The 25,736-nt window shown below is 37.5% G+C and overlaps 1 protein-coding gene across 1 annotated transcript in view; it reads right to left on the bottom strand.

The window, feature by feature from the left end:
- The window catches only part of Tsen54 (tRNA splicing endonuclease subunit 54), a 274,826-nt gene that overhangs the window by 237,621 nt on the left and 11,469 nt on the right, over positions 1 to 25,736 (bottom strand). The gene's annotated exons all lie outside the window — the stretch shown is intronic.

Genomic DNA, 25,736 nt, shown 5'->3' with positions numbered 1-25,736 from the left:
ATTCACAAGGTTTTTCAAACTGCATTCACCCAATGTGTCTTCACATCCTAAGACCACCATCACCTTGGTCTCATCTGAATACTTTCCAATATATTCTCATCACCATGAAAACCAAGAGAACAAGTCCATGCACAATAATCCATACAATGGCTGATAAAGGCGTTACAGAATTGAACACAGAAATTCAATTTCTACAAGTTAAGGTCCTCAGCATCACTGCCATAATCTGATGTGATGTTTTCACAACTTGTGCAGTGCAAACTCTGAATTTCACATCCTTGTCCACCACCACTCCAAGGTGTCTTACCTCCTCAACTTCCTCCAAAATTACCCTGCCAAGTGTGTACTTTGCATCCCATTATTGTCTACTAAATTTCAGAACCTAACACTTGGCAACACTGAATTGACAGTTCCACTGCAGCAGTTACCAATTTCCCGCTTTCACCATTAACATCATCTTGCCATAATCATTCTTCTTTCTCCTTGCCACACAATTTTGCATCCTTCCACTCCTTTGGGACTTGTGCTGTTGCAAGACTCTTGTTAAACAGGTAGGCCAAGACTGATGCTAACTCTTTGGAACAATTCCTTGACACATATGATCTGTCATCAAGTCCTATTGCCTTTAACATCTCACATACTTAATTCCTGATGTACCTCTTCTCACTAAACATTAAGTCTTCTCTCATTTCATTCTCTACACCTCTAATTTCACACAGAGCACGAAGTACCCTGATGAACTGTACACTTAATACCCCAACTATGTCCACTGCAGCAGTTACCAATCTCCCATTTTCATCCATTATCATCATCATGCCATAATCATTCTTCTTTCTACTTGTCACATATAAACATTTAAACTCGAGAATTTCTTTTGGCCTGATTTGTTAATTTCTGCTCATACTGCACTTTTGCTGTCCTTACCAACTGAGTCAATCACCTGGTCTGCTATTTATAGTCTTTGTGCAACTGATTATTATCATTATTCATCTTGTGCTGCCTCCAAAGAGACTCCTTCTTCCAGATTTCTGCTTAATCCCTGTATACATTCATTTGCTACCTACTTTATTCAGCATTTTGACCTTCGGAATGCATTCACACACACTGATTCTGTTAAGAATTTCTTTGTCAGTTCCCAAGCGGCATTTATTTTCTTTCCATTCAACTTCTCATTTCATGCCATAGCTCCAAGTAGTCTCCTAAGCATGTCATAATCACCAGCCTTGTAACTCCACATGTATCATTGTTGTGGCCTTGCAAGAAGACTTGAATAAATTGAGTGATTGGGCACGGAAATGGGGATGTGAGTTCAATGTTGCAAAATGTAAGGTTTTAAAATTTGGAAAACAAAGATCGGATGCAGAATTTATGCTTGGTGAGAATATATTGTTGGAGGTAGAGGAAATAAGAGATCTGGGGGGAGATAGTGGATAAGGATCTAAAATTTATGGGACACATCGCCAAAATTGTGAAGACAACACAAAGACTTCTGGGAATGATGCAGAGGACACTGACGTGTTGAAGTAGGGAGTTTCTTGTTCCATTGTATAAGGCTTTGATTAGGCCACACATGGACTATTGTGCCCAGATTTGGCCACCGGGTTTTTCAGAAGGATGAAGAGATGTTAGAAAGGGTCCAAAGGAGACTGACTAAGGTATTTCTGACCTCTGGAATGTCGAGTATGAGGAAAGAGTGAGAAGATGTAATTTGCAGTCTGGTGGACAGGAGGAAGAGGGGAGATATGATAGAAATCAACAAGTTGGTAAGGGGGTTGTTATAAGATCAATGCTGGAGAAGTTCTACAGAGAATAGTGGGAGATCAGGGGAGAACCAGAGGTCATCCTTGGAAACTTATAAAGAGGGTGGGAGTAAGGGAGTGAGAGGCAGGTTTTTTTCGTGCAGAGTTGTGAATGATTGGAATGCCTTGCCTGAGTGTGTGGTGTCTGAAAGGAGTTTGAGTGTGTTTAAGACACGGTATGATGAGATATGCGTGTGATAAAGGGACCTCCCAGATGAGTCTTTGACTCCATGAGGTCTTGGGATAATAATAATAATAATAATAATATCCTTTATTCACAGAAGACTTCATATAGCTAACCACAATCCAGCTTTTATCAAAAACAATCAAAGAAGGTGAATATATGGATGCCTGGACAGTGCTCATATCTTTTAAGCAGTGCAAGCTACGTAACTCTGATGCCGGGGATTGTATTCTCATGAACTCTCTGGTCAAATTTCCAAAACTTTCTACTTAAATTTCTACGTATATTCGACTTGGAAATAAGATTAGATCCTTAATATCCCCTATTTCTATTTACAAATATATATTTTAGAAAATTGCTTATTAAATAATATTAAATTAAGAGCTTAAGATTAAGTTAAAAAGCAATAGCATATGCAAGATTTTCTTCTGATAAGGATTCATATTTTGATTTTCCTACAAAGCATGGAAGTGGTCTTCCTTATTTGTATTTTCTCCTTTTATCCTTCTGATTTTTATTCTGTTATTTTCTAATTCTGATGATTATAAATGCCTTTTTATCTACTGCTGAAAACCAATCAAATGCGATCTTATCACTCAAATAGTGAGATAATCTTTCTTGGTGATTTCACCGTCCACAATTCCAATGGGCTCTCCTTCCTTACTTTCACAGATCAAGCTGGAAGAGAAGCTGAATTGTGTGTGTGGTCAGAAATTGTTCCAACACTTGACCTTTTCATAAATAGTTCTCTCTCTCTCCAAACATACTAGTTCTGTTCTTGGCAATAATTGCCAAAAAGACCATGTTGTTCATTTTCCTTTTTCAGATCATCACTCTACCAGCCAACTCAGCTTCATATCCTATGGCACTGCAATGGTTTCAAATGGGATTATCTTTTATGCCTCTTCTACACTGTCTGATTATTGCTTCTGCTCACCTGATCTAAGCTATTGCTCTGATCTAACAATTGAAATTATTCTTGCTGGGATGAATGAGTTTATTCCATGCCCCTCAAAATCTCCAACCTTTCATAATCAAATTTTCGTTATCCAACAGATAAACCAAAACAGGCATATAATAATTTTCAAATTGAAAGCAGAAAAAAAGACCAAATGCACTATGCTTGCCTACTGCTCAACCATGTTTCTATGGTAAAATTGCAACATCTAGAAATAAGGTACATTTCTTTGATTCTATCTTCTTTTCAACTCCTGTTTAGACAGCCATGACCAATCTCCTCTATTATTCCACTAACCACCTGCAGTACACACTGTGTTATCTACTGATGGAAGGACAGAAAAACACTCATTAGCCTTGATAATAATAAGTCCTGTGGCCCGGACAGTATCCCTCTAGTTGTTAACAGTTTGTGCTGCAGAACAAACATACATCTTGTCTTTCTCGTAGAAAGGCATAGACATTGGTTGCACATGCTTACTAAATAACTTAAGGAAATTAGAACATACAATAGAATATACATTAAATTAAACTTTAATATATTTCCAATATTTCGGCAACGTCACGTTGCCATCTTCAAAGGAACTTACAATAAAGACACGTGCACACAGGCACTAAACACAGTAAATGAGAAACAAAGTGAGGAAACTATGGTTTTCCTAAAAGTCCTGATGGTGCACCCTAGCAGCCTAGGTAGGTATTCTTGGTGTTGGGCTGAAGGTCTCCTGATGTAAGCCTCCCAAATTTGGGGAAGTCTCATGCAACCAAATTTGTTGAGGTTTGGCATGTTTCTTAGGGCTGAGGTTGATTCCATGAATAGTCTTTTAAATTTAAACTTGCTACGGTGTACTATTGTGGCTTTCTTCCACCGTATTCTGTGTCGTGTATCCAGAGCATGGTCTGCAAGACCAGAATGGCTGTACTGGTGAAACCGATGTAGTCCTTGTGTTCTGAAATTCTGATATTCGCTGTCCTGCCTGTTTGGCCAAAGTAGGACAACTTACATCTGCAAAGGACCTGGTATACACCAGGTAAGTCTAGGGGCAGTGGTTGGTCTTTAGTGGAGTGGATAAACGATGCCAATTTTTTATATTGTCTGTAACCAGAGGTCAAGTCATGTTTTTTTAGGATTTTTCTCGAGGTGCCTCGGATGTAGGGAATGGTGATGGATTTAAAATAATCCTTGTTGTGAGGAGGAGGGGGGATTGTGGTTTACTGGTTTCAATATTTTTTGGATTTTTTTTGGGGGGTGGCCATTGGCTGAGAAAGTGTTGAGGATGTGATTTAGTTCATTGGTTAGGGCATTGCCATTTGAACAGATTAGTTTAGCCCTGTTGTATAGTGTCTTAACAACTCCATATTGTTGTGAGGGGAGATGGTGGGATTGTTGGTGAATGTATCTGCATGAATGAAAATGTGCCATTACGTCCCATAGTGGATGGCATTGATTTCTCCCACATACAAATTAGCTAAACATTTGGCCAAAGCGCTCACACACACTATACTGGCAACACACCATCACACATAAAACTCAGCCCACTTCAAAGCCAGATAGAAAACATTACACTCCAACAATATAATTATTATTATTATTTGCCACCTCCAGGGAGTCCTTGGACTCATCGAGGGAGGGCATCTACTTTACAACTCTCTGTCTCCACCACTCAACCTCATCCACAAACCACCTCATCTACACCAGGGATTGGCAACCTATTTGGAGTGAAGAACCATTTTTAAAATTATATCTGTTAAAAAAAAAATTAGGGAGGTGCATGTTTTTTTGTTTTTTTTTTTTACAGTAACAAGTTATCATACTTGTAAAACAAAGGGGTGACATGTCACATGAAATTATATGATATTTTAAAATATCAAATAATAAAACAAAGAATTCCTTCTCCTTACAAAAGCATATGTATAAAATCCAATAACATACCTATTTCTTTAATTTTTTTTATTTAAAATATCTTCTTAGTGCCACTTTTGCGTGTTGAACTTCTTCAGATAGTTTCTCAATATGCGGCGAATACGCCGTAATTTTCATTTTCAAACATGACGAAAGACTCAGTTGTTTAGTTGGTTTCTCAATTTACTTTTAATAAAATTCATATTAGAAAATATTTGCCCACACAAATATGCCGATCCAAAAATTGATAGAAGTCCAAATGCATATGTTTTTAACTGAATGTAAGTGTCCGGTAAACAATTCCACTCGTCAAATACAATCTGATCTTGCTTTTTTAAGATCTTCTATTTCAGACCATTTGTGTTGTATTGCAAGGATAGATTTTTGTCTTTCCAACTCCTCCAGGTCAGCTTTAAGATTTCTAAATTTTGAATTCCACAAATCCTTGGTTTTCAGGTCCTCTAACTCAAGTTGAAATGCAGCCTCATCAATTCCAGCAAAAGGTGAAAAATTTAATTTGGCAGGATTAATTTCAAGTGGTCACAATAAAAATGACATAGTTGCTTTGTTCTTTCTAAACTCCTCAAATCTCCCATTAAATTCAGATCGCATATTTACCACAATTTCTTTGAAAAAGGTTAAATTTATGGAATTATCAGCTTGTTCTTGTTGATATTTCTTCAATGTAGGAAAATGTAATAATGTTGCCTTTCTCTAAGTCTGTCGCAAACAAATATAATTTCTGTTCAAACGAAATCACTTCTTCTAAAAGCAAAACTGCTATATTTCCCTTTTCCCTCTAGTTTCTTATTTAGTGCATTTAAATGGGATGTCATATCCACCATAAAGTAAATTTTTGTAACCAAAGAGTATCTTCTATCTAACTGTGCATATTCAAGATCTTTTTGTCTTAGAAATAACTTGACCTCTTTAAGGCAGGTGGCAAATCGCATCAACACCACACCTCTGGAAAGCCATCTTATTCTGTTATGCAAAAGAATATCGGAATATTCGCAATTGATTTCTTTAAGAAGTTCACAAAATTTCCGATGATGTAGCGGTACTGCCATTATTTTGTTAACAATTTCTACAACCAAATCTATCACTATTGTTATCTCTTTTGGAAAAGTTTGTGCACAAAGTATCTCTTGATGGATTATGCAGTGAAAGGAAAACACGTAATGCAAAATTTGTTTTTAAAATAAAGAAACCTTTTTTTTTGTACCTTTCATACTCGCCACCCCCATCAGTCGAAATAGATATTATTCTGTTAATATTAATACCCTTACTTTTCAAGCAAGTAGTAACAGCAGATTCAATGTCTTCTCCACGAGTTTGTCCTGTAAGTGGCAGTATATCGAATAATTCTTCCTGAGGTCCTTGAGAGTTTATGTATCTACAAATAAGTACAATCTATGCAATGTCATCCACATCACATGATTCGTCACAGGCAATGGAGAATCCTGGTGTTGAATTTAGATCTGTAACCTGCTGATTTTTATATCTTTTGCCATTCATATAGTTCTGTCCCTTACAATCTTAACAGATAATGGCATGTCTTTTATTTTTGTAATTATTTCCGCTTTGTTTTTAAAATCGCAGAAAAGATATTCGAAACATTTTTAATAAAACATTCTTTCACATATTCGCCGTGCGTAAAAGGTTTTCCTCATTTAACAACTTCTTGAATGGCCACAAAACTAGCAATAGTTGTATTTCTTGATTCTTTTATCCATTTGGAAAATGAACATTTAGTTAGATTTACTTTGTGCTGCAACTCTTCTACTGTCTTTTTTCTTTCATCTCCCCGTTTTAAAAAATGTCTTTGTATATTTGATTTTTTATTATTTGAAAGCTTTTCATGACATATTAAACACATTGGAAATCCTGCTGTATTTGCTACAAATGTGTAGGTTCCGATCCATTCACTTTTAAACTACTGATTTTCTATCTTTTTCTTCTTTGCTGACATTTTAAATACTATAAAAATATTTTTATTTTATAATATTTAATTGAATGTTACAATATTCACGTTACCTAACACAATCACCAGTAAATAAAAGCATGGCAACGTTCACTACAAAACCTTTACTTATTTTAACAAAGTGAGCAGATTTACAGACCACACCTGCACTACATACGAAGACAATGGGCACATTCAGACAGGCAAGTGCAACCATAGCGCTACATGTGCTAGTCTAGCATGACTTCATAAATGTGTCCGAGCCAACTGCTCAATCGTAGCACTACCACAATGATCGCCATTCGCTACAAATTAATTTAATTTGTGGCGATTAATTTTCGCTACAAAACAGTGCTCTGCCTGGCTGATCACGCCCAATGTAAACTGACGTTTTTTTTGAGTATCGACATATGGTTAGGGGTCATTTGACCTACAAAATATTTCTCTTTACTTCTATGTTTAGATAGATCGTTTAATAACAAAAAGAGCCACAAGTATTCATTCAAAGAGCCGTATGTGGTTCCGGAGCCACAGGTTGCTGACCTCTAATCTACACCAATGCCATCTACTGTCCACCATCACCACTATTATTTTCACAGACAATCACAAACATCCATGCCCACAGCGAGATTCGAACCCGCAGCCTTTCGGCTGGAGAGCGGATACGCTAACCACTCGGCCAACCAGGCCGGCGACCTGGTTGGCCGAGTGATACATACTGACATAATGGTCAGTTTTGACGTCTCCTACTTATTCACAAATGTCCCACTCAAGGAAATCTTAGAGCTAATCCAAGCTAAATTTCCTCCTGATATCTCAGCCATATTTCAGTTCACAATGAACTCAGGCTATTTCATTTGGCAGGGAAAATTCTACAAACAAATAGTGGGGACAGCCATGGGTTCACCACTCTCCCCACCCCTGGTCAATTTCTTTATGGAGCCCTTTGAAGAGAAAGCCTTAAACTCTGCCCCACTAAAACCAACCATATGCTTTGCTACATTGATGATGTGTTCGCTATTTGGCCATATGGCTCTGATACACTCCTCTCCTTCTTAACACACTTAAACAACCAACACTCCAGAATTAAGTTTATCTTGGAAAAAGAGGAAACAACAGCCTCCCTTTCCTAGACACACTAGTCACCCACCAGCCTAATGGATCCTTGGTTTTCTCAGTTTATAGAAAACCCACCCATACAGGCAGATACATTCACCAACAATCCCACCATCCCCCCCCCCCCACACACACAACAATATGGAGTTGTTAAGACACTATACAACCTATACAACAGGGCTAAACTAATCTGTTCAAATGGCAATGCCCTAACCAATGAACTAAATCACATCCTCAACACTTTCTCAGCCAATGGCCACCCCCCCCAAAAAAAATCCAAAAAATATTGAAACCAGTAAACCACAACCCCCCTCCCCCTCACAACAAGGATTATTTTAAATCCATCACCATTCCCTACATCAGAGGCACCTCAGAAAAAATCCTAAAAAAACATGACTTTACCTCTGGTTACAGACAATATAAAAAATTGGCATCGTTTATCCACTCCACTAAAGACCAACCACTGCCCCTAGACTTACCTGGTGTATACCAGGTCCTTTGCAGATGTAAGTTGTCCTACTTTGGCCAAACAGGCAGGACAGCGAATATCAGAATTTCAGAACACAAGGACTACATCGGTTTCACCAGTACAGCCATTCCGGTCTTGCAGACCATGCTCTGGATACACGACACAGAATACGGTGGAAGAAAGCCACAATAGTACACCGTAGCAAGTTTAAATATAAAAGACTATTCATGGAATCAACCTCAGCCCTAAGAAACATGCCAAACCTCAACAAATTTGGTTGCACGAGACTTCCCCAAATTTGGGAGGCTTACATCAGGAGACTTTCAGCCCAACGCCAAGAATACCTACCTAGGCTGCTAGGGGGCACCATCAGGACTTTTAGGAAAACCATAGCTTCCTCACTTCGTTTCTCATTTACTGTGTTTAGTGCCTGTGTGCACGTGTCTTTATTGTAAGTTCCTTTGAAGATGGCAACGTGACGTTGCCGAAATATTGGAAATATATTAAAAGTTTAATTTAATGTATATTCTATTGTACGTTGTAATTTCCTTAAGTTATTTAGTAAGCATCTTGTCTTTATAAGCTGTACTGTCATCTGGCATCTATCCAACAGCTTGGAAGCAAACTTTTTTCCAGAACTGTTTCTAAAAAAAAGGGAGATAAAAGTCATATTGTCCAACTGCTCTCACTTCAACACTCTCCAAAGTTGGAGAACCAGCTTTTCACCACTTGAAACATCAGTTAATTAGTGATCACTAATATAGATTCTGCATTCTCATTCTACAGGAGACCTCACTAACTTTAACTACTGCTGAAACACGCCATGAAAAGATTTGGAGAATCTCACGGTTGCTCTTGATATTTCCAAGGCATGTGATGAAGTCTAGTATCTTATGGTCTCCCTTTGTAAGTGGACTGCCAGCTTCCTCTCTGACTGTTCATTGCATTGCATAGTAGACAGTTACATCAGATCAGTAAGTAATCAGTTACTTACTGATCTGATTTTCTCATCAATGTAATAGTACCCCAAAACTATGCTTTCATCTACATCTTTCTCCTAGACATCAATGATCTCTCACTGACATCCATTCTTATTCAAAGCTTTGCTGATGACAACACACTCCATTCCTCTTTATTATTCATGAAACCTTTCAGTACTCTGACGTCTGACACATCAAGATTTTCTATGCTCAAGGCTTTAAACACTAATCTAGCCATTCTCAAGTTGGGAGAAAATAATTTAGTAAAATTTAATGCTACCACAACATAATCTTTCCTTATTTCCTGGAAGAAATGCCATACCTGTTTGATAACATTCCACTCACCATCCAAGGTATTTTCTCTTCTTCTGTTTCACATCCTGGCATAAACACATATTCTCATCATTCTCCAAAAAGCTTGATATTCTTCTTTGTTGTAGACATTACTTCTCTTCTGCTCAACACTTAATAAATACCTAATTCTCTCAACCTCAGAATACATCAGAATACTGGAGTTAATCAAAAAAAAAAAAAAAACTATTCACTAACCATATGATCCCTCTCTCACTGACTACCTCTGATCACTTTATTATTGATGCTATGTCATCTCTGTATTATGTCTCTTCTAGATATTTCCATAGTGCTGCTACACAAAACTAGCTACTAACATTCCACTGTTTGGCAATAAACTCATCAAATTAATTTCTCATCTGCATACTTCTCTCTTTTGGAATGGTCTTCTCGTAGTGTTTTCTTCAAAAAATACTACCTCCAGTTCTTCAAGAAATATATTGTCAGATTGCTTTCTTCTTTCTAATGAAATGCCCACAAACAAGATGTTACAAAAAAAAAAAAAAAACTGTAATTACAAAATACTGATATATAGTCATTTAATATATAAAATAAACCTCCTTAATGGTATCTCCACCTTGACGAGGTAAGGAGGCTTGCACGCACCAATGACCTCAAGAGCTATGCCAGCAGTAGCTAAGCTACTGGTAGTGCCTCCCTAGCTGGATAGGTCAAGAAGTAGGGACCAAACTAAGAGAGAGAAATCTGATCCTCCAGGTTGGGGGTTTTTTGCATAAGGCTGGTTACCTTACCAAGTAAAAAATTTCTATAACTCAGACACTGGAATTTGAAAATTCATCGGATTGAAACAGCAGAAAATGACCAAGAATGAAGGAAAATGATTAAGAATCTCAGAAATGATTAAAGTAGCCATGTAGAATGTGGGAAGCATAACAACAAAGAAATTAGAATTGGTAAAACAACTAAAAAACTAAAAATATTAATATAGCCGTTATAACAGAAACAAAAAAGAAATTAAAGGGAACAAAAGAGATAGAAATAGAAGGTTTTACTATGTTATATAGTGGAGTGGACCAACATATCAGAGATTCTAGTGGTGTAGCCATTTTAATCAATAATAAATGGAAAAATAGAATACAAAAGTACAATTTTGTAAATGATCAAATTATAACAGTTAAATTAAAAACAAATAGAAACTACCTAAATATCATAGGCCCTGAAGAAGGTAGGAAAGAGGATTACAAACAATTTCATGAGGAACTACAAAAACAGTTAAATAATTGTAATAAAAATGACTATATATTAATAGCAGGATATCTTAATGCTCGAGTTTGAAATAATCCAATCCTAAATGTCTTAGAAGAATATGAAAAGAAATTTGCATGAATAACAATGCTCGAGAACTATACTTTTAATACTTTTAACATAACCAATATGTAAGATGAAAAGCCAAATGGCTATTTTTTCTGGCAAGGTTGATAAGTTAAGGGGATAAAAATCCCTTATTGTTTTTCAGCCAGTAAGCGAAACTAAGATCGAAAACTATGATTTGTAATGTTTCCTGCCTACGAACTGTTGGCGTATCCAAGCGTAAGTGACCACTTGGTAGTGCCACACCACGGCAACTCGTTGCAAAGGTGGTGCAAGCTCCCTCACTGTTCTTGATATTTTCTCATAATGTAAAACACACAGCTCTTAAGAGATGTAGTACTGTTTTACATTATAAGGAGAGGTCACTACCCAGACCGGTTTCAACCTTTTTTGAGATCTCATCAGTGAGTAGCTAGACCTAGAATATCAGAGTTTAAGTGAAAAGAACTTACATATACTTTTGCTATACGATTGCCAGAAAGGTGTGTCACTATATTATATTATAACTAGTATAACTAAGATGAAAAGCCAAATGGCAAAAAAAAAAAAAAAATAGCCGTTTGGCTTTTCATCTTAGTTATACTATGTTATAATATAATATAGTGACACACCTTTCTGGCAATCGTATAGCAAAAGTATATGTAAGTTCTTTTCACTTAAACTCTGATATTCTAGGTCTAGCTACTCACTGATGAGACCTCAAAAAAGGTTGAAACCGGTCTGGGTAGTGCCCTCTCCTCATAATGTAAAACAGTACTACATCTCCTAAGAGCTGTGTGTTTTACATTATGAGAAAATATCAAGAACAGTGAGGGATCTTGCTCCACCTTTGCAACGAGTTGCCGTGGTGTGGCACTACCAAGTGGTCACTTACGCTTGGATACGCCAACAGTTCGTCGGCATGAAACGTTACAGATCGTAGTTTTCGATCTTAGTTCGCTTACTGGCTGAAAAACAATAAGGGATTTTTATCCCCTTAACATAACCAATATGTTTTGCGAAAAAAGAATATAAATAAATATACTTGGAATGACAGAGAAACAAGATCTATAACTGATTATATCATAACTAATCAGAAACTAGCTCTATGTGTGAGAAATATACATGTTTACAGAGGAAGTGAAATTTTTTCAGATCATTATTCAGCGGTCTCTTATAAATACTAGCAAAATGGAGAAAGGAAGTAAACAAGAAACAAGAAATAGAACAAATATACAAAGTTCTATTACAAGAAGAAAGCAGTAGAATGCTATATCAACCACAATTAACAGATTATCTAAAAGCTCAAATCAGTGAAGATATAGAAAGCAGCCTCTTAAGTACTTGGAAAGAAAAATAAAATATTAAAAAGAAAAATAATAAAAATCTGGAACACAGACATAGAAAATGCAATAAAATAAAAACAAATGGCATATAAATCACGCCTTCAAAAACATACAAAGGAAACAAAAGAAATATAGCTCAAACAATAGTACAGAAAGCTCACTTCTTGGGACAGATTTATTAATAAAATAGAAGACATACATGGAAAACAAAACACAGCCTACAAAATATTAAGGAAATTAAACGATGAAGAGAGATACAGACAAATCAACATAATACCAGAGAAACAATAGATACGACCCAAATTTAATAACAGAAAATAATAATGAAGAAATCAGCACTGATATAAAAACCAATCAAACTGGAAAAACTAAAAGAAACAATAAAGGTATCAAAAAGCAGAAAATCAACCAATTAGATGACATAAATACAGAGCTTTGGAAATGTGGTGGAGAATATTTATATCACGGATTCTTAAAATTAATAAATAACTGTTGGAGGAAATGTGAGGTTCCATCAGATTGGTTAAAAGCTAAGGTTAACTCTACATTTAAGAAAGGAGATAGAGATGATGGTGGAAATTAAAGAGAAATAATTTCATTAAATACAGGTTACAAAATTTACACTAAAATTCTGAATAAGACTTAAAAATATTGCAAACAATTTACTCTAAGAAGAACAAAATGGTCTCAGACATAGAAAATCATGTATAAACAATATTTATGTGATAAAGCAAATTACTGAAAACAGACGAGAATTTCATTAAGAGACTCACATGGCCTTTATAAATTACGAGAAAGTTTTTGATAAAATAGAAAAAGCATTAGAAAACCAACTGCCTCTCTGTTTAGCCTTTATTGATTATGAAAAAAAGCATTTGATTCCATCAAAACAAGTGCAATATCAAAGCACTCCAGAATCAGGGAGTTCCTAGAAAATATATGGACCTCCTCCTCCAGGAAATATACCACACTGCAACAGCAACAATCCAACTTCACACAAGTAGAAATAAAATATCAATTGAAAAAGGTGTCCGACAAGGAAAGTCTATATTGCCCAAAATCTTACAGCAGTCCTTCAAGAAGTTGATATTTAATAATATCAACTGGACAAACCTTGGTATATAAATTAATAACAGAAACTCAACACACCTAAGATATGCAGATGTCATAATTTTTGCAAACACTCCAGAAGACCTTAATATAATAATAGAAGACCTATATCATGAAAGCAGAAAAGTTGGTCCAAAAATAAACAGAGAAAAAACTAAAATAACACCAAAACACATAATAATAGAAAACAATTTCTTGGAAAGAGTCTCTTCATATACATATTTAGGTCATTTCGTTGATCTAAACTATGGATTCCAAAAGGAAATAAATAGAAAAGTTCAACCTGCCTGGAGTGCATTCAGAAAATTGAAAAGCATTTTTCTAAACAAGGTTGTACCACTCTGTTTAAAAAGGAAGACATTTAACCAGTGTATATTTCCAGTCATCACATATGGTTGTGAAATTTGGTCTCTTAGAAAAGCACTGATAAACTAGCAACAACTCAAAGAAAAATGGAGAGGCTGATGCTAGGCATCACATTAAAAAATAAGAAGAGAAACTCCTGGATAAGAAGCCAGCCTTGTATTACTAACTTCATTCATCACCACCAGTGATTAAAATAGAAATGGGCTGGGCATCTATATTGCCCTAAACATCAGGTCAAGAACTATCCAACATCTGCACAGTTCTATCATCCATGGCTTTGAACTCATTAAAAGTTGTGGCAACACAACACTCTGGCAACCTATTCCACTCATTCACTACTCTCCAAGCAAAAAACCTAGTCCTAACACCCTTCTAACTACACTTTTACTCAGTTTCCATGGATGGTTTCTAGTTCTGCCACCAACACACCTGTAATGAAAAATTTCCTCTGAATTAATCTTGTAAAAACCGCTCAATAATTTCTATGTATCAACCATATCACCCCTTATCTGCTAATCAACCAGTTTCTCTAATCTAACCCACAAATCTTCAACCTGTTCTCGTAAGGTTAATTCCATAGACCTGCTACCATCTTGGTCACTCGGCTCTGGATCTTTTCCACCTCTTCCTCATCAAGAAACCTTGCTGCCCAGATCTGTGTTCACTAGTCAAGATGGGATCTTATCAAACGGAGTACAGTTCCACCAATGTGGTATACAGCTGGTAATGTTTACAACCCAAAATGGATAGCTTTACACTTTAAACTGACATCCATTTTCCTTTGCCCAGTCTGGTAATCAATCAAGATCATCCAGCAAAATTTGACATCATCTGTATTAACTATTGCTCTACCCCAACTACACATCATCAGCAAATAAACGAACAGTTCCTCTCAGATCCTTTCCCATTGTAAAAGTTCGATGCAGCAGAAATTTTCGTTCACCTAATGCATCGACCTTTTACTGAAGTTCAAACCTAGAGAACGTGTAAATATGTTTATTGTATTATCTCTTAGTGTTGTTTACAGAATATGTACAACCCAACAGGAATGAGTTTACTCCTTACAAAAACAAAGCATGTAAAATTGAAAATGCCAACGGCAACATGGAGCGGTTGGGAAGCCGTTTGATTCCTGTCTGCATAGTCAGTCGCAGGTGGCCTTCAAGGTCAGAGCAGAAAGGAACGAGTGAAATCAAACAGAAGTTCGCAGGCCGACAGAATGGGATTAAGAACATAAGAGAGGATAGCGGCAAAAGTTCCAGAATCCACTATTGGATTAGTAATATGAAAGAAGACAGCGGCGAAAATTCGAGAAACCAGCTATCACGTGATATTGTAAGGAGGATCCAAAACTTAACCCAAGGTATGGAATATGAGGGAGATATAAGTGACGAATTGGGGAGTGAAAGGAATCGACACCCAGAGAGATAGTCACCTAGTGAGCGAACCAGGAGGAGTTGCTGCCCAGATGTGGAGAGAATCTGATGGAAGGAATCCGGAGGTCGATCTATCATAAAGCCGTTCGAGTCTAAAAGCATGGATGTCCCGAGGCGAACAAGGGGGGAGAACGAAATGTCCAGATGCTATTCCGTACCTACAGAGTCTGTGAAAAGCCGACGATTGTAATCTCGCACGAGGTTTTTCCACACCGGAAAGTTGAACTCACACCCCGCTTGCTGACCCGATGAAGCCGCTGGTACTCCATGAACTTCGAGGTTAAGGAACCTAAAGCCCGAAGTGAAAAATAGGAACACCAGACGCTGTGACTGATAGAAATAGCCCGATGCATCAATAGAACAACATTTCACGTGAGTATGATATCATTTGTTATAAGTTACGTGTGCAGTAAGAAAGATATAATAACTGACTGTTGAGATTTATAGAATAGGATAGCCAGAGAATAACTAATGCGCTTTTTGTCATAGAAATTAATAGTTATGTGTAGATCGGAGTATAGCTAATTCCTGAAGAGTTACATGGGTTTTATGAGTGATCTGTAACTTGTAAATAGTTAAGTCTGTGTTTTGATATAATTATTATTATTATTACTACCCCAAGACCTCATGAAGTCAAAGACTCATCTGGGAGTTCCTTTTATCACACACACAGCTCATCATACAGTGTTTTAAACACATTCAAACTGTTTGCAGACACCACATTCTCAGGCAAGGCATTCCAATCATTCACAACTCTGCACGAAAAAAACCTGCCTCTCACTCCCCTACTCACACCCTCTTTATACAGTTTCCAGGGATGACCTCTGGTTCTCGCTTGATCTTCCACTATTCTCTGTGAAACTTCTTCAGCATTGATCCTATAACAACCCCTTACCAACTTGTAGGTTTCTATCATTTCTCTCCTCTTCCTCCTGTCCACCAGACTCTGCAAATTACATCTTCTCAATTTTTCCTCATACTCAACATTCCAGAGGTCAGAAACTACCTTAGTCAGTCTCCTTTGGACCCTTTCCAACATCTCTTCATCCTTCTGAAAACCCGGTGACCAAATCTGGGCACAATAGTCCATGTGTGACCTAATCAAAGCCTTATACAATGGAACAAGAATCTCCCTACTTCAACACATCAGTGTCCTCCACATCATTCCCAGAAGCCTTTGTGTTGTCTTCAAAATTTTGGCGATGTGTCCTCTAAATTTTAGATCCTTATCCACTATCACGCCCAGATCTCTTATTTCCTCTACCTCCATATATTCTCACCAAGCATAAATTCTGCATCCGATCTCTGTTTTCCAAATTTTAAAACCTTACATTTTGCAACATTGAACTCACATTCCCATTTCAGTGCCCAATCACTCAATCTATTCAAGTCTTCCTGTAAGGCCACAACATCTTCATGGTTCGTCCCAACTTTGCATCATCTGCAAACAACTGAATATCTCCATCCAAATCTTCATTAATATATCATTAATATAAAAGTTAAACAGCAATGGACCTAAAACAGACCCCTGAGGCACTCCACTAGTGACTTTCCTTTTCCTGGATATCGCTTCCCCCATACACAACTTGTTGATACCTATCAGATAGCCAGTCTCCAATCCAATGCACCAATCTAATATCCAACCCCATCTGCTCTAGTTTGACTGTCAACCTATCATGAGGTACTTTATCAAAAGATTTTGCAAAATCCAAGTATATTACTGTGTATCCTTTTCCTCTGTCCAAGGAAGCAGTCACTTTATTGTAATAAGTAAGTAGATTACTAAAACATGACCTCCCTTTAGCAAATCCATGCTGTCCATCAAAGATAATACCATTGTTATCAACCCAACTCTGGATCCTAGTTCTCACAAGCTTCTCCAACAACTTAACCACAACACCTGACACACAGATAGGCCTACAGTTTGATGCTTAAGTTCGATCACCTCCTTTATGAAGTGGTACAATCTTGCCCTCCTTAGGAACTTGACCGAGTGCAAGACTCATATTAAAAAAATATGTCAAGGCAGGCGTCAACTCCCTGGCACATTCTTTCAGAATACTTGTGATATATTATCAAGTCCCACAGCCTTATTAACATCTAGTTTACTCAACTCCCCATACACCTCTTGCTCACCTACAGTCAGTCTCTCCTCCCCATCATCAACTGCTCCCAATCCCTCCATGAAGTCGCATTCACAAGTGCAAGACTCATATTAAAAAAATATGTCAAGGCAGGCGTCAACTCCCTGGTACATTCTTTCAGAATACGCGGTGATATATTATCAAGTCCCACAGCCTTATTTACATCTAGTTTACTCAACTCCCCAAACACCTCTTGCTTGCTTACAGTCAGTCTCTCCTCCCCATCATCAACTGCTCTCAATCTCTCCATGAAGTCACATTCACAAGATTGAAAGATCTTTATGAACTGCTCATTAAGTCTCCACCACACATTCTGCATCAGCTGTCTTTATACCATTTTCTACAATCAATGTCATCCTTCCATAATTATTCTTTCTTTTGCTGGTTACATATCGAAAGAACTCCTTAGGATGCTTTTTGGCTTCATTAGCCAACTGCTGTTCATACCTCTCTTTAGCTACCCTCACCAATGAAGTCACCATCCTTGCTTGGTATTTGTAGACCTCATGGAATTGGTTATTTCCACTTCTCTTATGCCTCCACAATGCCCTTTTTCTCTGTATCGCATGCTTAATCGCTTTATTCATCCATCTCACACCCACCATATTTAACCTTCTCACCCTTGGAATAAATTTAGACATTGCATCTACTAAACAGTTTTTGAAAATCCCCCAAGCTGCACTGATCTCTTTTCCAGCTAACTCCTCATTCCATGCTACACCTGCAAGCTGTCTCCTGAGCTCTTCATAATCACCCCCCCCCCCTTGTAGTTCCACAAATACCCTTTTCTCACAGAGGTCCTTGCACTGCTGGCAACCACCCAGGTAATCACCTCATGGTCACTCTCACCAATTGGTGGATGATTTGACACTTCCATTTAAAATTACATCCTCTGATGAGATAACCAAATCCAAGACCCTCAATCCTCATGTGCCCTCTGTTACATACTGTCTGAGGTAGTTATCCCTCAAAAACTCAAGAAACTCATTTTCTTTACTTCCAGTTGCAATCTCATCATTCCAGTCTATATTGCTATAATTAAAATCACCCATAATGATCACCCTTTTCTTATTTGAAAAATTATCAGAACATATACATTAACTGATAAAATAATGTGTATGTTCTGATAATATAGATGCAGTTTAAACTAAGGTACTAAAATTCATGTGATAAATTAAGTAACATAAGTTAACTGAGTGACTGGAAAGGATTGACATGTATTTTAATGAATCAGGGTATTTGCTATTAATATCTTGTTATTGCTGTGACACCAGAGGATTTGACGTGTGAGATATTAGCTTAGAAAAGTTTCGGTTTGATTGATTTGAGATTTAACAGAGGAAAGTTCCCCTGTAACTTTGGTATTGTATATTTCTTACTTAGCATTCATTAAATAAGGCTTTTGAATTTTTACAAAAATATTGTTGACTGATCTTATTTCATCGCAATGCATTGATCTGAAATATACCGAGCCTGTAAGCGGGTAATCACTAGAATCATACTAGAGAGAGAGAGAGAGAGATGCCACGACTGTTAAGACTTTTTCTGAGATTTTGAAATTTGGTTAAATCATAGTCTGCCATAAGTTTTCTTAATTTCTTGTACCAATCTTGGGGCATGGAGGCATAGTCAGAAATTAATATAAATATCCATGGTACTCAGGTATAAGAAGTACTGAATCACTGAAGGCAGTATATGTAAAGGGACCACGAATGAATTATAAGAAAAAGAGTATAAACATAAAGGAGACGATAGAACAACGAACATAAAATATTACACCACATCATTAATGTACAAATTAAACAGTAGCGCCCCAAGAACAGAGTCCTGTGGAACGCCACTAGTCATGAGCCTACTTCTGGACTCTATTCCTGAATAAACTATTCCCTGATATCTCTCCATCAACCACCCTCCTATCCATTTCACCAAACCTATATCCAATCCCATGTGCTGCACTTTAATGATTAGAATTCCATGCAGAATCCTGTCAAAGGTTTTTGTAAAGTTCAGCAATATCACTGTAAACCTTTATCCAACTCAGCTGTCGTATTATAAAATGCGAGCAAGTTACTGAGGCATGACTTACCCTTCACAAAACCATGCTGCCACCCATACAGTATCGCATTTCCATCTATCCATTCCTATATTTTGCTTTTGACCAACTTCTCCAATACTTGGAAAACAACTCCTGATATGCTCTTCGGTCGGTAATTTGATACATCAGTCTTGATGCCTCCTTTATGCAACGGAACTATTTTCCCCTCTTTACACCCCCTCAGAACTACCCCAGAGTTGAGACTTAGATTAAACAATATGGTGAAGGAGGGCACTGACAATTCCTTCGCCCGTTCACGTAAAATTAGAGCTAGTATACCATCCAATCCCACAGCTGTATTCACATTAAGGTTCTGTAATATGCTATGCACCTCCACATTTCATTTACCTCAGTTCCCTTATAAACCTTTGATTCTCTCATTCCTGCAATATCACCAGAAGAATGATATACTTTTGCAAAGTGTTCACTTAGTAATTTTTCTATTTCGACTGATTCAGTTATTTCCTTACCATCGGCATTCCTTAAAATCATTATGCCATATACATTCTTTCTTTTACTTGCCGCACATCAAAAAACTGTTTGGGATTCTCTTTAACCTGCAATGCTAACTTCCTTTCATAATCTTCTTTTGCCTTTTTGACCACACTAGTTACCCTTCTGACCTGCGCCTTGTACCATTCATGTCCCTGCAGGTCACCTTTCTCTTTAAATTCTATCCACAATTGTTTTTTTTTTTTTTTTTTTGCAGCTCCAGCTTGATAATGATATTCATTCATTTAACTCCCACTTCATTTACTCTCCTGACTCTAAGTATGCACTTGACATCATCTCCTTTACCATTTCCCATGCACTATCGACATCCACCCCTTGCAGTTTTACATGCCATAGCACCAATCTAAGCAATCTCCAAAGCCTGTCATACTTACAAGCTCTGCAATTCCACATATACCTTGTCTTAACTGAAAATTCAACACAAGTAGCCACCTCCCAGGTCAGGACCACATGATCACTCTCACCAATTGGTGGCAATGTTATCAGATGCAGTTACTAGATCGAGCACTCTTGAACCCCTAGTATATTCGATTGCATGCTGTCTCAGATAATTATCCCTTAGTAACTGCATAAAATTCGTTTCTTTCTTCCCATGTGTCCTCTACTCCTTTCAATCTATGTTCACACAGTTGAAATCCCCTATAATAATTATCTGTCCTCCACTCATTGAGTCTATTTGCTGATACATACTATCTCCATCATCTTTTCCATCCACTGGTCTATAGCAGCATCCATCTGTATATTTTGTCCTGCTGGCCTCAATCTCACACCAGATAGCATCAAATGTGCTATTTTCACTGGCCTGTAGTTGAACTTCTACCCTCTTTGGTTGCTGTTCATCGGATATCATCAATAACACTCCTTCCCCATTCTTTTCTCTCTATCCTCTCTAAACACACTGTACCCTTCACGTTCTATCCCACTAACTATATCATCTTCTGTTAGCCATGTCTCACTAATACCAATAACCTTTGGCCAGGATGAGCCAAAGGTTATTGGTATTAGTGAGACATGGATAAATTCCTCCTGCTTGTTCCGAATGCTCCTTCATTAGTCTAAATAAGTGCAAAAGCCCCTTAGGCCACCACTATCCTGACACTTTATATTAACTATCCCATTCTGGATAGTCAGTATAAAGTTAGTAGCACTGGTTTGTACCACTAAGTTTTAGTACTACTGGTTTGTTATCAGTGGTACTAACTTAGGCATATTATACACATTCTTACACTCCACTGCCTCAATGATATCTGCATATCTACTCAACAGCTTACCCCCCCCCCCAAAAAAAAGTTCTAGTTTTTCTGATTCTGAACATCCACTTTCACTTCATTCAACAACACTTCTTACAGTCTCTGAACACCAAATTCATTCAGATGCAAATCATCCTTCTTGTTTAAGTCCTTTTGCCCAAACTCACTCTACACGTCCACAAACTCTACACCACTCCTCCTGCATAACCTACTCATCAAGTCATTTGCTATTTTAGTCCTTCTCAGTTCTACTCTGTCATACCGCAGCAACAGACTCACTATCTTAATTCTCTCCCTCTTCTCTTTTGCTACCTCCAGTAATTCTTTCATGTCCTCTCTCATGCCATACTTTCTCCTTTTAAATCATTTGTTCCAGCCACTACGATCATGTCTTTCACCCTACTCTTGTGCTCTAGTGGCCTCACTAACATCATTAATTTTCACACCAGGAAAGCGATTTTGTAAAACTCTCATCGATCACACCTTTTATGAGAGAATCGCCATACAACACTCGCTCCTTGATTTTCCTTTCTTTTTTTTTTTTCTTATCTCGCACTTCTTTCTATTATCAGTTGACATCACCACCATCATCTCGCCAGACATTTTTGCATTCACTCCACCCTATGTATCACTCCATGCAACTGAGCAATCTCCCTCATTCCAGCAAACCTTTCATTCTTCACATCAGTTTTACTATTCTTTCATTCAACACTTTTACTCTCTCTCTCTCTCTCCCCTACATTCTCATTTTCACTAAACTACAACACTCACACCTTAATTTTTCTTTCTTTTTTTTTTCTTCTTATCTCGCACTTCTTTCTTTCTTTTATCAGATGATCCACTCGCCAGACATTTTTGAATTTGTTCCACCCTATGTATCACTCCATGCAACCAAGCAATCTCCCGCATTCCAGCAAACCTTTCATTCAACACTTTTACTCTCTCTCTCTCTCTCTTCTACATTCTTACTTACACTAACTTTCACTTCTACATTCTTGCATTCTTTCACTCTCTCAGTTTCACCAGCTTTTGTTTCCTTTCTGTTTCTTTCATTTACACCATCTTTTCTCTTTTTAATCTGCTTTGCATTTATTGCCTCGTGTTCTAATAATATATCACACTTCCTACAAATCCATACCTTCCCTCATCTCCCATCCATTCTATCCACAAACACATCCCTTACATTTGGCCATGCACACATATTACACTCATGACATCAAATCAATTTTGTTAATGCTACTTGTTTTTCTCAGCACTAGCATAAATGCAGCAGTCAATGCCAGCATGAATGATTTGAGTACCATCATTGTGTTCTGTTTAATAAATAATAAATCTGACAATTTAATGAATCATGCAGACACACTTCTTTCTCAAAAATAAATAGTACAACACTAAATTTCAAAAAATATTGCCGATTATTACTCAAAATACACTTCTTTTCCAGAGATTCTTATCAATGATATACAAATTAGTGCCCTCTAGTGGCCGATACCTGTGTTGTTGAATGAAGTGAAAGTGGAGGTGCAGAATCAGGAAACTAGAGGTTTTTATTTGGTGTGGGGGGGGGAGAGCTGTTGAGTGGATATGCAGATATCACTGAGGCAGCTGAGAGTAAGAATGTGTACAATATGCCTAAATTAGTACTACAATTAACAAACCAGAATGGGTTAGTTAGTATTAAGCATCACGATAGCAGTGAACCTAAGGGGCTTTTGCACTTTATGTACACTAATTTCAGGAGCATTCAGAACAAGCAGGAGGAATTTTTTGCATTTGGCTCATCCAGGCCAAAGGTTACTGGAATTAGTGGGACATGGCTAACAGAAGATGACATAGTGGAATAGAATGTGAAGGGCATAGTGTGTTCAGGGAGGATAGAGAAAAAATAATGCAGGGAGGAGTGTTATTAATGATAGCTGATGAACTGCAACCAAAGAGAGTAGAGATTCAACTGCAGGCCAGTGAATATATATATAGCACATTTCAGCCTATCTAGTGTGAGATTGAGGCCAGTAAAACAAAATATACAGTTGGATGCTGCTATAGACCAAGGGATGGAAAAGATGATGGAGATAGCATGCATCGGCAAATAGAATCAGTGAGTGGATCACAGGTAATTATTATGGGTGATTTTAACTATGAGAACATAACTTGGAAGGAGGAGAGGACACACGGGAGGAAGGAAATGGAATTTATGCACTTACAAAGGATATTACCTGAGACAGCATGTGATGGAATATACCAGGGGTTCGAGAGTGCTCAATCCAGTAATTGTATCTGAGAATTTGTCTATAACAAATTACCATGTTACCACCAAATGGTGAGAGTGATCATATGGTCTTCACCTGGGAGGTGGTTAAATGCGAGTAATTTTCAGTTAAAACTGGGAATATGTGGAATTACAGGGCTAAAAAGAATGACAAGCTTAGGAGATTGCTTGGATTCATGCTGTGGCATGTAAAACTACAAAAGCTGGATGTTGATAGTGCATGGGAAGTAGTAAAAGTGTTTGAGGGAGGTAATGGGAGACTGCATACCTAGAGTCAGGAGAGTAAAGCAAGTGGGAGTTATATGGATGAATATCATCATTGAGCAGGAGCAACAAAAAAAGAAAAATGTGGAGGGAATTCAAGGAGAAAGGTGACCTGCAGGCACATGAACAGTACAAGGCACAAGTTGGAAAGGTAACAAGTGTGGTAAGAAAGGTAACAAGTGTGGTAAGAAAGGCAAAAGCAGATTATGCAAGGTTAGCAATGCAGGCTAAAGAGAATCCCAAACAGTTCTTTCGATACACTGCAAGTAAAAGATAGAATCTATTTGGCAAAATGATTTTAATGACTGATGGTAGGGAGGTAACTGAATCGGTTGAAATAGTAGAATTACTAAGTGAACACTTGGCAAGAGTACATCATCCTGGTGGTGATATTGCAGGAATGAGAGAGCCAAAGGCTTATACAGGAACAGAGGTAAATGAAATGAAGGTGCATAGCAAATTACAGAACCTTAATGTGAATACAGCTACGGGATTGGGTGGTACACCAGCTCGAATTTTATATGAATGAACTAAGGAATTGTCAGTGTCCTTCACCATATTGTTTAGTTCCAAGGGGGTGGAAATTATTATTATTAAGACATACCTCCAGGGAGTCAGACTCATCAAGGGAGGCCACATACTACACACACACACACACCAGCTATCATACTTATTCTTGAATTCATTCACACTGCTTGCACTCGCAACATCCAATGGTAATCCATTCCAATCATGCAAAAATATAGCCCTCATCCCCTCTTAGCAGCACTCATTCTCAGCTTCCAAGGATGCCCTCTTGTCCTTTCCCACCCTCCATAGAAAAATTCCATCAATTGAAATCCTGTATGACCTTTCAGAAGTTTATAAGTCTCAATCATATCACCCCTCTTTATCCTGTTTCCAAATGTGTGCAGTGTACAAATTCTCAATCTGTCTTTTATAATCAATATTCCACAATCCTGATATCATTTTTAACATTCTCCTTTGTACTCTTTCCAATATATCAGAATCACAACAGAAACCAGACCCACGCACAATAATCCAAGTGAGGTCTTATCAAGGCCTTGTAAACAGGCAAAATGACATCCTTATCTTTACATGTGAATGTTCGTTTCAGCATTACTATTATCTTTTGGGCTGTATTTGTAATCTTTGACACAGATTAAATAACAGTGGACCATGTACTGATCCTTGCGGTCACCACTGGTTACTTTAAATATTGCAGACTCACATCCCCCATAGACCACTTTTTGTTATCTATCAATCAGCCGTTCTCTTATTCTTGCTAATATTCTATAACCCAAACGCATTTTCTCCAATTTATGAAAGAGTCTATCATGCTGTATTCTGTCAAAAGCCTTAGCAAAATTCAAAAAGTATCATGGTGTATCCATTCCCCTTGTCTAGATCAATGGTAAAATTGTTACAGAATGTGAGCAAGTTGCTAAAACATGACCTTCACTTAGTAAACCCATGTTGTTCAGTGCAAAGTAGAGATTCACTTTCAACTCATTTCTGAATGTGTGCCCTAACCACTTTTTCCAAAAATGATCACCACCACTCCTGAAATACTAATTAATCGATAGCTGGATACACTGGTCTTTGCACCACCCTTGTGCAAAGGAATCAACATACATTCCTACCATTCCTGTAGAATCTTCCCTGTTCTGAGACTCATATTAAACAGTCTGGTCAAAGGAATAGCCAGTTCAGCTGAACACTCTTTTAGCACATGTGCTGATATCCCATCAGTCCCTGTTGCTGAATTCTTATTCAATTTGAGCAACAACTCTAATACCTCATCCTCATACACCTGTGTTTCTTCATCCAGTGAAGAGATAGCACTAAGCTCAATGTTGCTTACACCAGGGTGAAAGCTTTTAACAAAATAAGCACTCATTAGCTGAACA

This window comes from Typopeltis vanoorti, chromosome 9 (assembly GCF_054136105.1).
Source record: "Typopeltis vanoorti isolate ZY-2024b chromosome 9, IOZ_Tvanoo_1.0, whole genome shotgun sequence".
Classification (NCBI taxonomy): Eukaryota; Metazoa; Arthropoda; class Arachnida; order Uropygi; family Thelyphonidae; genus Typopeltis; species Typopeltis vanoorti.
This window is presented reverse-complemented; position numbering and strand designations above follow the sequence as displayed.